Consider the following 14,095-nt stretch of genomic DNA (forward strand, 5'->3'; position numbering starts at 1 on the left):
ACAGTTTGGTGAATCTTTGTTTGGGTTGTTTCTTGCCCCTCCCCACGTCTGGCTTCAGGATAGCCTCCTGACTCTTCCCAGGGGTAGAGTGTATTTCCTTTTACCCATGCTACAGTGAATCTTTACTTGTGTCCTGATTGACGGTGTCTGACGATCTTACAGTAGCTTAGGGCTTTTTCTCCAGCAGGGAAGAGGGATCCTGGTGGGTATTTCTTCCCTGCTGCAACCACAGCCTTTTCTTTCACCATCAAGGACAGTTTAATCTTTGCTCTGCCCCCGTCTTCTAAATGCTCTCTGTAGTAGGTCCATGGAACTCCCATACCCTAAATAATTCTGTAGTTCCACTAGTACTTTTTATAGATTTGTGTTTACCTTTCTTAATGCAGTATGCCCTTCTGGTTACTAAGTATCCTACCAAACCTAGAGCACATTTCCTCTTTCCCCAAGTGAGACAATCTAAAATTCTACCTAGTTATTGCAACCAGCTCCAAGTCCAAGAGCTCTGAATGATGCATGGCTTTTCTATCAGTTCTGAATATGGCCCATTAAGGTTCAGTGACACTTGCACTAGCCACACAAGTTATAGAAATCTCTCTACTGCCACCTGGCTCAACCTACTATGTTGAAGGTCAGGAGACACACAGAGGCACTGGTCCATCTGGCAGGCATATTGAGGTCCCTATGATATAGCAGTTGAGACATCTCCTTAATTTGAACTTTGCTAAGTGGAAGAAACTACTTATTTAATTGTTCTTCCCAGCCCTGGATCTACCCTTTTGCAGGTTCTCTTTTGTCCATTATCACATTTGAAATAAATTATGAGGACTGCGCCTTTTTGGGGTCCTTTACAGTTTTCATAACCCATATCTTCCCTGAGCAAATTTGGGAGTCCCCAGATACCTTTAATGACAGAGCATCTTTAGGCTGCTGAAGTGCAGGCTTGCAATTTCATTGCCATTACAAATAAGCAGATTATTGTTTTTTGAGGGAAAGTTATCTCTATTTAGTTACATGCTAGTAGGATTTCCCAAAGTTCTTTCCTAAATGTAAATCTCAAGCCTGTCTTATTTTTCTCTTCCTTTGCCCCATACCATCATGGTTAAGAGGAAATACCACACCTTTACTCAGGTGTGTATGCTGGAGCCAGAAGTCTTCATGGACCTTTATGCATATCTCTTATCATCTGGGACTAGATGCTTTTCCATCATTTTACGTTTTGGGTGTTTTTTGTTTTTGTTTTTTCATGCTGTCCAAGTAACAAATTATTGCCACATCCCATATCTTTTTTTCCTATCACCTTGATAAATGTAGGTAATAACAATCAACAGTCATTACCAACATTCCATTTTCTTACCTCCTTCCCTAAAGCAAAGGGTTCCCTAGATATGTGATCCCACATTCTAATTGCAAATGACCATTGAACAATCATTTTGTCACTGAATGACACAAACTTCATTTCTCACCGTGGATATTAGCTTTCATCTTGACTGTCTGTTGGACTAATGCCATATGTTTTGGATTTTTTTTTTTTATAATGGAATTCTTGTAGCAAAAATTTCTGCGTCAGGGTAATACCTTTCCTGTTTAAAAAAAATATATATCCCCAATTCTCTGGTTTAATACAGTATTGTTTTTTAATAACAAATCCAATTGGCATAAGTGGAGAAAAAGGTTGATAAGCATGATTTTCAGTCACTTAGGTTCCCAGACTGATGGCTGCTTCTTCATTTTAAAAATAAGTTCTTCTAATGTCTTCCTAGGAACCCACATCCATCCGAGGGACAAAAGAAGAGTGGAGGATAGAAGAGGATTTTATGGGCCAGACCTGGAAATGTTTTATACTGTTTTCACCCATATTCCAGTCAAGCAATTCTTAGGTCACAAGATCCCAATCTAACTTTACGAGAGGCTTGGAGATGTAGGTAACTTGTGTACTAATTGACTTGATTAAGCAGTTTGTCAATCTCTTCCAGGATCAAAGGGGTATATTCTAGATGGTTAAAAACTTTCTAAAAAAAAAAAAATAAAGTTCACTAAATCTTAATTTTCTTTTCCTTAAATAACTGGCTAAATTACATTTCCCAGCCTCCATAAAGCTAGGCAAATGCTGGCCAATGGAATATGGGTAAAGATGACTACATGATTTTCACCTGTCACACAAAATTTTCCAAGCATTTCATATTTCTTTTCTTGTTTTCCAGCTAAATGTTGACATCTTCGGCAACCTTTCAAGAGAGATTTTGAAGATGGTGACATTTCTATAAACCATGGTTACATTGAGAAGATCCCCCAGCCCTATGCAACCACCTATGAACTTCACATGAGCAAGAAATCAGTGAGTACTTGATTAAGTGATAGATTTAGGCCATTTATTTGTTACTGCATCTAGGGTTATTTGAATACATGCATGCTATGTGATGAGGATCTAACTATTCTATGTTTTTCTAAATATTATTCTAATGCTTTTTTTGAGTAGTTGGGTTATCTTTTCTCTATTGATTTGAAATGTCACCATATAATCATGGAGTGCTTCTATGCTCTTTCTCTTTTTCACTTATGCATTTCTCTGATCCAGTGTTACACATTAAATTATTATAGCTTTGTATTTTCTTTAGATACTTAGTAGTTTGTTTCACTCTTATCTTTTTTTCTTCTCAAAGTTTTCTTGGATATTTTTATTTCTTTTTTCTTTTGTTTTTTTACAAAGAATTTTTAAATATAACTTTTACATTTTATTTAACTATAGCTTTTAAATTTTATTTAAATATATGTTGGGATATTACTTTTTTTTTTTTTTTTTTTAGCTTTAACTGTAATTTGGGACTTTTCTTTTCAAAGGGAGTTTATTTGTGTGTCACATACTCAGATAAACAGCCATTTAAAGAACCAGGTTTGGGACACACTGGGAAGTATACCCTTTCTTGGGAGAGTCCCAGGCCCATTGCAAAGATTCATAAAGGCCCTGAATTCTCCAGAGAAGGAGCCTGTTTTGCTCAGAGTTTCACAAACTGATTTGACCTGGGAACCCTTTCTCTGAGGAACACTTACTAACTTATCACTGAACCAGTATCCTTCAGAAGGGGAACAATGAGTGGTTGAATATAGAATCCCTTAAATCTGATGCTCAGAGAGGACAACCAAAAACTTGTGGGAGAAAACCCTCTATTCCCCATTGGTGACAAGGTAGAGGGTCTCAGAGAACCACAGAAAGGGCCCAGGGTCAGGCAGGTCAGAGAGAAGCAGACCCAGGAGTGAGCAAGGGTTTAGGATGTCAGCTTAGGACATCACCAGTGTGAGAAGCTCATGTACTCTCAGGCTGTTTTGAAATCTCAGGCTGTTTTAAAAGAGGTCATGCCAGAGCAAGAAAGGTGACTCCTCCACTACTCTCCCATTTCTTTAAGTGACCAGAGTAGGATTATCTTTATTTGCAGTAACAGAATTCTAACAGATGCATAATTGAAGTAAACATATTGTAATAATTAGCCTGTTCACTCATGGGTAGGAGAATTAGGTTATTTGGAAATACTTCCAATAAATAATGTGGTGGTGGTGATGGGAATGCAAAAATTGTGTCACAAAGTATCTGTTTTGGGCTTCACTGCCAGAGGCAGTATTCTGGACCTAATGGATTAATAAATAAATCTAGTTCTGGGCAGGCCCTCTTAACTGGATGCAATGTTATTCGACAGTGGGACATTTATTATAAGGATACATGTGCATGGAAACTCAACTACCATCATCAGTGGTGCTATTACCATGACTACTTTTGCCACCAATACTCACACTATTTACCACCATTGCTGCTGCTCCAATTGTTAACATTTTGCTTCTGCCTCTGTTACTTTTGCTCCTACCCCACTGGTACTTTGGAAGTTGCACTAGCCAATTTTAAATTCTGGCCCTACCCCTTACTGAACAAGTGGCTTTTGGAAAATTACTTAATCTATAGAGCTCATTTGTAAAATGGTTGTAATAAAAATTGTGACCAACAATAAGATTATTATGGGGATTAAAGGTGTTAATAACTATAAAGCACTTGGGAGAGTGCTTGGTTCCTGGTAAGCTCTGGATAAATTTAAGAAAGTAATACCTCTGCCAGTGCTACACTTCTCTTCTTGCCGCTATACTCCCACTGGTACCTAGCAATGGGAGTAGAGCAATTACTTTTATTACTTCAGCTGCTGTCGTTACTTTCTGGTCACTCATTGTGCTCAGCACCACTTCTGCTACTTACCTGGCTTGAGGCCTGCTGTGCTCCCTAGAACCTGGTCACTGGAGCCCAGGCTGAGTGGCAGGATAAGAAGTAACATCCTTGGCCCTAGTCGGTTTGGCAAGTGGATAGAGCATCAGCCTGCAGACTAAAGGGCCCTGTATTCAATTCCGGTCAAGGTTGCAGGCTCCTCCTTGGCCCAGGCCCTGGTCAGGGTTCATGCAGTAGGCAACCAATTGATGTGTTTCTCTCACATTGATATTTTTCTCTTTCATTTCCCTTAGAAATTATTTATTACTGGGGATGTATTTGTACTTCAAACTTGTTCTCTTTATTGTTCTCTAATTGCATAAAATGATGGATCTGCTTTCATGAATAGGCCTGACTTATAGAATTGCAGAAGAAATAGTATGTACAGGAATATGTTTAGTAGCCTAAGTATGACATCATCCTGCTGAAATTAAGTAGCCTTAAGTCAGATACAGGAATGTTGTTTGTTCTTTGAACATGTGTTTCTCCTCAAGGGAGAACTTGTTTTGAAAGAAAGTAATTCTCCATGTTGTCTTCAGGACAAATTTAAAAGGATGTTTTTCAGTAAAAACAGCCAAAATTTAGAGGGTCATTGAAGGGAAGAAGGTTATTTGTATTTATTTTTAAACTAAACATGGTGTGAATACTCAGTATTTAGCTTAGGCCTCTCCGTTGTGGACAGAAGTTCATAGTTTTCACATGTACTAATAACAACCAACTTAGCTCATACCTGAAATAGGTGTGAATTACTTTTGAATTTTTATTTTTATCATGGATGATAAAGGAGAGATTTTCAGGTCCATCAAATTTCTAAAGATTTTTTAAGCACTATAGTTGCATTATAAATATCTAGAATTTACTTTCTTTAGGGCTTGAATTTGTTCTCTACTTTGACATCTGCAAGGCTCTGTCCCTAAGTTTTACAGGTCTCTGTGCGAATTGCATCTTATTTGGGAGAGCTTCTTTGACTGCCCTTAGAAAAACATTAAGTGGTTATAGTTGCTTTCTCCTTGCTTGATTTTTCTTCTATGACATTCATCATCTGACACATCTATATATATAAAAGCTTAAGTGACAATTACAACCAATAGACTGAAAGACCGGCCGACTGGTCACTGTAATACACACTGAGCATCAGGGGGCAGACACTCAACACTGCAGTCCCTCCCCCTGGCCAGCAGGCCTCAATTGGCCCCTATTGAGACTGGGCAAGACAGCCCCGATTGCCCTGATTGCTGGCTAGGCCAAGGGACCCCACCTGTGCATGAATTCGTGCACTGGGCCTCTGTATATTTATATGGGTGTCAGTCTCCCTATCTGAAATATAAGTTTTGTGAGTGTACAGACTTTGTTGTTGTTTTTTGCTATGCCCCCAACTTGAACAGTGCTGGGTAATAGTAGGTACTCAGTTACATACTTACTTTTGAATACATATTCTATTGATATTTGAATAAATATTGTTATTTTGAGTAAATAATCATGAATATATACAAGGTGTTTTTTTTTCTTCCTTCAGTCTATTGATTCCCATAGTTGAACAGCTGCAGATACCAGTTAGGAGGCTATTAGAATAATCCAGGTGAGAGATAAGAGGGCTCAGACTTGGTTAGTAACAGTACAGAATGGGAATGGGAGAGAAGGTAATGTTTTCCTCTAGGAAAAAAATGAGAATCTTACCTAATAATAGACAAACATGTAAATTGACTGTACCTCTGCTTCGCCACCAGCCAATCAGGAGTGATATGCAAACTAACCCAACAAAGATGGTGATTTACATTCTGTTTTATCACCCTAGTCTTTGGCAGCTAAGTAACTTGTTGAAGGTTATGTAGCTGTTAAGCAGTGAAGCTAGGATATTAACTTAAATAACCTTTGTTTTTAGCCACTATATCATACTGCCATTTTTGCTGAATCTTGGATAATGTTCACACTAAACCTAACAAAGACTATGGAGGGTGGGGTTGGAGGAGCAAAATCATTTATAAATGTGGATGTGAAAATGTCAAATAAGCCTGTATTCTCTATATTTTTCAAAGTCGCCCAGAAGACCACTAAAAATTTTTTTTCATCCCGATAGAAACACAAGGGTGTTAGTCAGGAAACAGTAGCTGTATACTAGAAGTCTAATACGAGAGTATGCATACACAGGGTGTTCCCCCAAAAATGTATACACACTTGAACAGCTGATAACTCAGATTTGAAAATGCAATGTATTTTAATAAATGCTGCCTTTATAATTATTCAAGGTGTGTTTAAACATTTTGGGAGGACATGCTATATGTGAATCTATAAAAAATAAACAAGTACCTTAAGAGACAGAGAGGTAAAGGCCCTATGTGTTTAAAGGAAGTACTTTACCCCTGGTTATATAAGAGATCTAAGGAAAGCAGCCAGTTGTCTAGCTGAGCCATAGGTGAGAATCCTATCTAATAAAAGAGTAATATGCAAATTATCCACCACTCTGCTACACCCACAAGCCAAGCCCACCAGCCAGTCAGAGCGAGTATGCAAATTAATCCCAACCAAGATGGCTGTAGCCACAGAGAGCATGAGAGAGGCTTGGGTTTCCCTGGCAATGGAGGAAGCCAAGCTTTTCATACACCCTGGCAGGCCCAGGCCTCCACTCAAGGGAGTTTCAGTTACAAAGTTTTAATTATAGAAGGTAAATAAATTCCAACAGAAATGGCAGCAGCCACAGAGCTGGGAGAGCAGGAGTTTAGAGTTGCCCTGGATGATGGAGGAAGCTCAGGCCTTTATTTCAGACTACAAAGTTTCAGTTATAGAAGATACATAAATTCCAACAGAAATGGCTGTCACTTGGCTCCGCTCCAGGCTATAAAGATTCAATTGTAGAAGATAAATAAATCCCAGATACCAGGGCCTCTGCTTGGTTCGCTGGGGGCATGGCCGGCCTGCAAACCACCACAGGCCCCTTGCCCAGGCTGCCTCACTCCCCAAGGGAACCCCCACCCTGATCTGAGACACCCTTCAGGGCAAAACAGTTGGCTTCCACCCATGCACCTAACTTCTATCCTATCTAATAAAAGAGTAATAAGTAGATTGACCATCACTCCAACACAGAAGATGGCTGCCCCCATATGGTCAAAGATTCTGCCCCCATGTGGACACAAGATGGCTGCCACAAGATGACCAACAGGGAAGGGCAGTTGGAAGGCACCAGGCCTGCAAGGGAAGGCAGTTGAGAAGGACCAAGCCTGCAAGGGAGGGCAGTTGGGGGCAATCAACCCTGCAGGGGATGGCAAACCAGCAGAGAAGGGAAGTTGGGGGCAAATAGGCTGACAGGGGAGCAGTTAGACATCAATCAGGCTGGCATGGGAATGGTTAGGGGGTGATCAGGCTGGCAGGCAGAAGTGGTTAGGGGCAATCAGGAAGGCAGGCAGCAGTTGGATTGTGAGAGGAATGTCTGATTGCCCATTTAGACCTGGTGGGATCGGGTCTAAACGGGCAGTTTAACATCCTTCGAGGGGTCCCAGATTGGAGAGGATGCAGTTTGGGCTGAGGGACCCTACTCCCCACCCCCTGCACGAATTTTGTACACTGGGCCTCTAGTATACAATAGTAGGATATGAAACCATTAAGTGGGAATTGGGGCCTGATAAAGGAAGCCTTGAATGTCAGTTAGGCTTCTTAAAATCTATAAGAAATTGAGAAACCAGATTTAAAATAGAAAAATCTGAGGAAGAAGGAAGGTATGCTTGTGTAATGTCTCCTTAGCTTGTATATCCGGTAACTAACCTTTTTGAAAATGTCTTAGGTCAAAGTGTTCCCTTGATATTTCAAATCTACATATCATTTATGTAAGATTAAAATTATATTAGACAATAATGGGAGAAAAATACACATGCACATGACAAAAACAGCTCCAAAAACAACACTTTGGCTTTTCTTATGAAAGAGCACAGCACCTTAAATGTCTTTCATAAGGTTCCAGAACTATCTCAGATTACTACAGGGGGGGAAAAGGTCAGTTATCAAGTTTCATATTAAATGTTATTTAATTCAATAAAGCGCATTAATGAAAGAAACAAATAGTTCCGTTTAAATGAAAAAGCATTATGAAATACTCTGAGTTCTTTTAAAAATCACTTTTGATCATCAATAATTGATCTAGCAGTGATCATTAATGGCTGCTAAAATAAATAGGTGAAAATCTGATGGGGGATTTTGTAGTGAGCAAATCAGACTGACAACAGTGAACACTGTTCATTCTTAACACCACCAAGAGACAACTAGAGATATACGGGGCATGTGAGGCAGTTAAGAAGGACATATCACCACTAATCAAGCCTTCTTGCTTCTCCAAATCAAACCTAGTTTATATCTGGTCAAGTCTCTAGATCTGATTTTTTATAGGAAATATAAGGAACAAAAGAATGTATTAAATAACACTACCAGGATAAAATCTGCAAATCCAGAAAGTGAAAAATACCTATTTTTCATACATAATAATAGCAAGACAAAAATGATAAAATGGAAATATTTTCAAAGAGTTAAAACACATTAATAACCAAATTCAGTGTATGGTCCTTGTTTGATCCTGATTCAAACAAACATACTTTTAAAAAAGGAAAACATTATAAGACGATTGATGAAATTTGAATACAAACTAGATATAAGAAACAGTTACCTTAGCAGTTAGCTCAGGGAAATGAGTATTATATATTGATGACAATCAGTGTAAATGATTTTAGCATAACCAGGATGGAAGTATTTGGTTTTGGGTGAAGATCCAAATTATTGTGATAGGGCAAAGTTCACTCTTAGACTTTTTTTTCTGGTAGATTCAACTGAGACCAGTGTTTGAGGTTAAAGCACTCACATTGGCCTCTTTTTGATCACTGAAAGAATTCTAGAGGGCCCCCTGTAGTTAAATTGTGAAATCCCTACATGAGGAGAGAGAAAAGGAGAATATGTTATTTCTTTCCATGTCTCTAATATTCAGAAATATTCCCCAGAGAAAATTGGAGAGAAGAGACAGGAAATAAGGTTATGTGTGCCTAGCTCTTGATAAGCCTTCTCAAACTCTGAAAGAATAACAGGATAACCCCCTGTGGACTAAAAGGCATCTCTGGTCAGCCTTGGCTTTGAAGAAAGTCTTGGCTTTATAGTCCTTTTCCAGCAGGTTGCCTAAATTAGTGAAGAAGTTGCACCATGTGTATGTTTTCCATCCCATTCCTCTGACCTCATCCTCTTAGAGTTCTTCTCTGCAAAGCCAATTTAACAGTTGTATCTCAGACTCAGGTTCAAAAACTTCTTGGATGAGTTGTCACACCTATATACTACTTTCACCTCACCCTCGCATAACCACGTGTTCATGTTTCTATATCTCGCCACCTGAGCTCTGTGTCTGGCGCCCGTCCTGAAGAGATTTGTGGGGGCCAGGACGTAATCAACCCTCCGAGCAGATGATGAGATGCCCTTAAAAGATGGTGAGAACATCAAGAAAGAATATTGGGAGAGAGACGGGTATACTGAGTATTTTTTATCTCATCCTAGCCTCTCATTTATCATGGCAGTTCTTCCAGAACACTAGCATTTTTGCTGTGCTTTTCTCTGAAGTTTTCCCTGCCACCTTACTTCACCATTGACTGCACCCACTCTACAGGGACTATAGTGGGTTTTTTTTTGTTTTTGTTTTTTAAAAAAAATATATTTTATTGATTTTGTACAGAGAGGAAGGGAGAGAGATAGAGTTAGAAACATCGATGAGAGAGAGTCATCGATCAGCTGCCTCTTGCACACCCCCCACTGGGGATATGCCCGCAACCAAGGAACATGCCCCTGACCGGAATCAAACCTGGGACCCTTCAGTCCGCAGACTGACGCTCTACCGCTGAGCCAATCTGGTTTCGGCAGGGACTATAATGTGTTAAAATCATAGTGTAACTAATAGAAATAAAGAGTGCATCCCCTAAATTACTCCTTCCAGATGGAGTCTCTTACTGATGGTCAAAGACAAATGAACTGGGTAGATGGATGGTAGAGGGTTCAGTGGAAATGGGTAGCAACTGGAGAAGCAAAACCCTACAAGAATGGTTCTTTCTCTTCTTCTTTTCCCTTTTTCTTTTTGGTATGACTCACCTGTTGCAACTCAAGTGTGACTGGTTGAATTAGAAGGAACTGGGATTTTCTCTCACCTGTAAGGCTGAGCTTCCCTTCTAAAATGTTAACCCAGTGGTCGGCCAACTGGAGCTCAAGAGCCACATGCAGATCCTTGGCCCCTTGAGTGTGGCTCTTCCACAAAATACCATGTGCGGGCATGCACGTACAGAGCGATTAAACTTTGTGGCCCATGTGCAGAAGTTAGTTTTCGGCTCTCAAAAGAAATTTAAATCATTGTACTGTTGATATTTGGCTCTGTTGACTAATGAGCTTACTAAAGTCTGTGCTAACCTATTCAGACTTTAGGAAACACTGCCGGTGGGGTGGAAGGGAGAAGACTGCTTAGACCTGCCAGCAGGGGAGGAAAATCTTGTTGAAAGGGAGAGGAAGGTGGCACTATGTCCTTCTTGTGAAAAAGTCAGCCTTTAAATTCTGTTAAATTCTCTTAACAGAAATATGGTGGATGAGTAGCATGGAAGGAAAGGTTCTGAGTTGGATTATATATATGTTGATTTTATTAATCTTTTTGCTGGACATAAGTAGATGGATTGTTGGTTCCCAGTAAATTTCTCATTGAAAATACCCATAATAACTGACCCCTTTCTCTGGGAAATCCTTTTTCTTTCCCCTACCCTCCACTCACACCTACACATAAAGTAAAAACGCAGTCATGTGATTTGTCTGGAAGCAGCCATTCTCTTACTTGACCCTGTCTCCTTGACTTTTATAATGGAATAGAGGCCTGGTGCACGAATTTGTGCATGGGTGGGGTCCGTTGACATGGTATGCTATCAGCAGGCCAACACTGCCTGCTGCTCCTGCCTGCTGCTCCGCTCATCCTGTCCCCGCTGTGCCTGCTGCGGGCTCATGCCCAGTCAATCCTGACTGGGAGAGGCTTGCGCCACCATAGCGGCGCTCGCCACCACGAGCCCTGTGACTGGCTGAAGAGGTTTGGGGGGCTTGGGACATGATCAGCCCTCCAGGCAGACAATGGAATGCCCTATTTAGTTGTTGTGTATTCATTTTCATTTATTTCCAGGAAGTTTTTTTTAATTTTTTTCTTGATCTTGATAACCCATTCATTGTTTAATAACATGCCATTTGGCTTCCATGTGTTTCAATGTTTTTAGGTGTTTTATTATAGTTGATTTCTAATTTCTTCCACTGGGATCTGAGAAGATGCTTGATATGATTTTAATCTTCTTGAACTTGTAAAGACTTGTTTTGTGTCCTAACTGAACATTTTCCTTTACCAGGTTTGGGAAGTTTTCTGTCATTATTTCTTCAAACATTTTTTTTTTTTTTTTTTTTTTTTTTTTTTTATCTCTTTCTCCTTTCCTGCCTCTTCTGGTACAACTGCAGTTCTAGTATTGTTACATTTCACATTGTTCCACTGCTCCCTTAAGCTGTCCTCCTGTTTTTTAATTGTTTTTTTCTTTCTTTCTTTTGGTTCTCTGATTGATTTTTTTCAACTCTGTCTTCTAATTCACCGATTCAATCCTCAGCTTCCCCTAATCTGCTGTATATTCCTTCCAATGTGTTCTTTATTTGTGTTATGTCATTCTTTATTTCTGACTGTCCTTTTCTCTTAGTTACTATAGCTTTTTCCATGCTGTTGAGCATCTTTACCGTCATTACTCTGAACTCTATTTCAGAAAAATTTCTTATCTCTGCTTTATTTATCTCTTGTTCTTTCATTTGGGGGTTGACTCCTCATTTTGGCTATCCGTTTGGGTTTGTGACTATGTATTAGGTATGTTTTAAGTCATTTTCAAATAATCTCATTTTTATGAACTGATAATTAAATAATATGGCATATCTCAGTTTTCCATGAAAAAACAACATTTTGACAGCATAGTAAATGCTATTTAAAACAGATATTTATGGCAAAGCAAATCTGAGAAACACTAGATAATAAAGCTAAAGTGGTTTCTTTACTACAGAACTTCTTATAATTATTGAATATTTCTATATGTATTATAAGTATCTGCCACAGAGATAACATTTCTCTTATTTTTGTATAGAGTTGTTTTTTTTTAGTAGACTGTCTTGTAAAATGAGACTCTCTCAATACATGCTTGAAGAAATCAGTATTATCCTAATTCTGTAATAAATATTTTACTTTTCAAATTAAAAAGAGGAATGATGCAAGAGCTTTGTTTAAATTTAAGCTACAGATTACTGCAACGCAAGTGATATATTCAACCTGTTGGTTAATAATCCTCTACTAATATCTGTGGCAAGGATTTGAAATATTAATAAATGAGTAGCATAAGGCAGTCAGGTTTTCTGCCCTCCCATGTCTTGGTTAATGAGCTAATGTTGAACAGTGTGAGAAATACTGAACATTCATGGGACAAAGAAAGTCACCTTTTGCATTAATAAGGAAAGTGTATTCAGATGCTTTGCCTTGAGCAGGCTAGGGAAGCAGGAAATTGTTTGTTCAGGGTATCACCAGATATTCTGCAACTTAACTCTCCAGACTGCCTACCACAAGCCTACATCTCTTTTATCTGTAAGAGTTCTTTAAAGGTGAATTGTTGTGTGGGTTAATTTTGTGAATCCCCTTCCCCCCAAAAAAACAAACAAAAAACATTGTCCATAGTTTGGGGCCAGGTTGTTTTCTCAGGTTACCAGCTTCCAGGCTGATCTGGTAAACATTTAAATAAGGATTTCTATGATAGTAATGTTTCTCTCTTTATGGCTAGTTCGTAGCTTTAATTAGATGTGTCCCCTGAGTGTTTATATGATTATGCATATTTCTTCTAAATCCTAATTAATACAGAGTGCGGTTGTCCTCTCAATGCCTGCTCTGTGTCCTTGAAATGCCTGGTAATGATGACAGAAGTTAGGATCCATTCATGTATGATAGTTTCTTTTTTAAAACATCAACTAGATTTTTTTTTTTAATCCATCATAGACAAGTTTCAAGTCATGTGAGCTTATTAAACAATTTGTTAATACAAAAGGCAACTAAGCAAAACCACAAACCATATACATGGGCTTTTAGATTTTAACCTAAAATGAAGTTCATATCATTTATTTACATGTAACAACAAATGACCACTATGGATATTTGAAATCATTTATTCAAGGCATTTTTATATAATTTTCACTCGTAGTAGAGCATACAATGAAAGAATGTGAGAGTGTCAAAAAGACTATAAAGCCAGTGTCAGGCATGTAAATTAAGAGCTTCTAAAAAAGAGTTAGAGATGTTTTACAAATAGGATTCTTGAAAATTTTGGAAGAAACTAACACTTCATTGAAAGTATTACAATATCAAATGATATGTAGTTAGTAGCAAGCAGTGACCTATTAATTAAATGTTTGTAGCCTGTGAACTAAGACAACACATTTTTACATTCAAGTTGAAATAATTCAGCACCATTTTAGTTTAAAAGATAAATGAAATGCTTGAAATGTTTAAAAGGTCCAGGACTTTTGGTAACTGGAAATGATATATAGCTGTTGTTTGAATGTATTATTTGTGAATATGATTATAAATATTAAAAAATGTAGAAAAGGGGTAACTTTTTACTTATAAGTTACTATACTATTAGTATCAGAACAAGTTATTTTTAAAATAAGGCATCTTAGTTGGTCCGAAGGTTGTGGGTTATTGTTAAGCTGATTAAAATAAGGCATCTTCTGACCAGAAATGGTATATTTTCACACAATTTGCTAAAGGTGATTTCTCAGTGCCATGATCATTTCAATGCATGGCATTTC

Source organism: Pipistrellus hanaki (genome assembly GCF_964339955.1).
Source record: "Pipistrellus hanaki genome assembly, chromosome: 4".
Classification (NCBI taxonomy): domain Eukaryota; kingdom Metazoa; phylum Chordata; class Mammalia; order Chiroptera; family Vespertilionidae; genus Pipistrellus; species Pipistrellus hanaki.